The sequence below is a fragment of the Prunus avium genome, chromosome 8, assembly GCF_965620075.1.
Source record: "Prunus avium chromosome 8, drPruAviu1.hap1.1, whole genome shotgun sequence".
Classification (NCBI taxonomy): domain Eukaryota; kingdom Viridiplantae; phylum Streptophyta; class Magnoliopsida; order Rosales; family Rosaceae; genus Prunus; species Prunus avium.
The window spans coordinates 17,899,621-17,902,423 of record NC_142291.1 but is presented as its reverse complement, the minus strand read 5'-3'; the positions used below and the strand labels follow the sequence as shown (position 1 = coordinate 17,902,423).

The 2,803-nt window shown below is 38.3% G+C and overlaps 1 non-coding gene across 1 annotated transcript; it reads left to right on the top strand.

Moving 5' to 3' along the window:
• Positions 1–911: 911 nt before the first annotated feature.
• Positions 912–1,018, top strand: LOC148292298 (small nucleolar RNA R71). The gene has a single exon (XR_015827200.1). It is a non-coding gene; the product is annotated as a small nucleolar RNA R71 (small nucleolar RNA).
• The last annotated feature ends 1,785 nt before the right edge of the window (positions 1,019–2,803 follow it).

Here is a 2,803-nt window from a genome sequence, read left to right as displayed (position 1 = left end):
GTGGTGGCACAAATTTGTCATCCCTTTTATGCAATTGGAATTGATCGGATTTCTGAGAATCTGATTTGGCCTTAGGAGCAGATTGAGAAGTTTTGAGTTGTTCTCCTTCCGTGGCCATGGTCTCCTCCTCTTCATTTTCTACAATCACAACATCATTTGAAAGATTAGAATCATCTTTATTATCAATGATCTTACCTGATCTGAGCACATGAATGGCCTTGGCTTCTGGGTTCTTTGGATTGATCTCAGTTTGGCTTGGCCATTTCCCAGGCACTCTTTGAGTTATTTCAGCAGCTATTTGGCCTAATTGGACTTCCAATTTGGAGATGGCAGCTTGTGTAGTTTGCTGAAAATTGGATTGGTTGATTGCCATCTGCTTCACTATATCTTCCAATGATGATGATGATTGTTGTGGCCTTTGGAATGAAGGGGGATTTGCTTGATTCTGGGTATTTCTCTATGAAAAGTTTGGATGATTCCTCCAACCTGGATTATAACTTTGAGAGTATGGATCATTTCTTGGACCTTGGTTGTAGGAATTTACCAACTTAGCTTGCTCTTGCACAAATTCTGGATATCCAGCCCCAAGTGGACAAGCTGTGGTAGCATGGTCATGAGATTCACAAATGCTACACACTTCCTTCGGAGGGCTTCTTGAGTTTAATGCAAGAAGAGCATCTAGCTTTTGTTCCAGTTTTGAAATCTGCACACTAGAAGCATCATTAGAACCACTAATAACACGTTTACCTCTTGTATCCGTATGTTGGGTCTCCATTGCTATCTCCTCAAAGAGTTCGTACGTTTCTTCTGGAGTTTTGGTTTTAAAAGAACCACCTGCAAAATTGGTGACTATATTATGACTAGAAGGGGTTAGTCCTTTATAAAACATACGCATTTGAAGCTTCAATGGAATCCCATGATGAGGACATTGGTTGAGCAACCCATTGAATTTCTCCCATGCTTCACAAAACGATTCATCATCTTGCTGTGCAAATAACAAGATCTTGTCCCTAAGCATGTCGGTCTTTTGCGTGGAGAAGTATTTTTCCAGGAACTTCTTTTGAATGGCAGACCATGTAGTGAGTGAACCAGGCTTCAAAGAATTCAACCAATACTTCGCCTTATCCTTTAAAGTGTATGGAAACACTCTCATTCGAAGTTGATCTTCTGTCACACCTGTCAAGGGAAAAGAACTCACAACATTAAAAATATCCTTTATATGAGTCAATGGATCTTCATTAGGTAAACCATAAAAGGAAGGCAGCATATTAAGATGAGAAGATTTAAGCTCATAATTTCGAGCTACAGTGGGCAGCAAAATGCTTGAAGGAGATGCTGGAATTGTTGGGATATCAAGTTCTCCCATGAACTCAATGGCAGCCATCATTTCTTCTTCTTCTTGGTCTGAACTTGCTTCCGAATTTGAAAGTGAAGAACCGGGAAGTTCAGTGTGGAGAGCAAGACTTGTAAATGTAGCAAGAGCTTGCTCTTTTGCAGTTGACAACTCCCTTTCTAGACGATTCTGAATTTCAGAGGTCACTCGTCTGGGTTGCAATGATGGTCCTGCGTTCAAAGATCTAGAACGTTGGAACGAAGACCTCACTTGTTCAAGTAATGGATTTTTAGACATAAACTACCTGAAACAGAAAATTAGATTAATTAGAAACACTAAAAAGAATAGGGTAACCTTGGGCACATAACCAGGGAAGAACTTTCGTTCAGTCCCCGGCAACGGCGCCAAAATTTGTTGTTAATATTATGTTAACTCGCAATTGTACGGGGCAATTAGTAGTATAGCAAGACAAGTACGAGGTCGTACCCACGAAGACTGAGAAGTTAAAACTAGTTATGTACTTAGATTACCAAATTCAAGAAAGTAGGAGGTTATGTCTAAAACAGAATTTAAAACAAGAGTGGTTGTGATTGTTGAACAAAAGAAGCAAAATGAAATTGCAAACAAAAACAAGTAAACAAATGTAACAAAGAGTGGTTTTAAGAGTTGGAAAACAGATTTTGAGACTAGGGCATTCGAATCACCATAACAATTCAATTCTGGGTTATAAAGATTCAAGTAACAAGTCTAATTCAGATTCAAAGATTGATTCTAGCTACAGTATGATTAGGCCATGGTGTTTGGTCCTAACCTTGTGTTCCTAATTCCCTAATTTGATCATTTGTTGTCTAACCTAAAATTAAGCATTAGGAACCCATTAAGCATAGAAGAACATTTTAAACAACCAAGTATGTATCTAATCCCTGTTGTCGAATGTCCATACATACTCTTCCTATTCATAGTTCAATTCGAATTAAAGCATGGTGTATACTCTTAATTCAAACCAAGATAGTTAACAAACAAGTTCTAATGGTGATCAATCATTCAAACAAGCATGTTAACTTATAAGCATAATGAATAAGAACATGAATCATGAATCAAACTTGAAACTCCAAACTTATAAACCCAGAATATTCATGTTAGGTTACATCGAAGCCCTAGTTATGGATTTAGCTACTCATAATGGAAAAGAGACTTGAACAGAAATGAGAAAACATAATGAATACAATAAGAGTAGAAAAACCCTTTTTCTGAAGTTCTTGTGGTGTCCAAGGCTTCTCCAAGTGCTTCTCCACTTCTAATGCTTCTCCAAGAGCTTCCCCACTTCTAGAAAGATGTATGAAGGATATGGAGGTGATTTGGGATGAGTTTGAGTGAGTGGTGATGGCTAAGGAAGATGAAATTCGTAGGGAAATGGAAGAGAGGTTTGCTGGAGTTGTTTTGGTGATTGTTGGAGTGTTTGGGATTTTG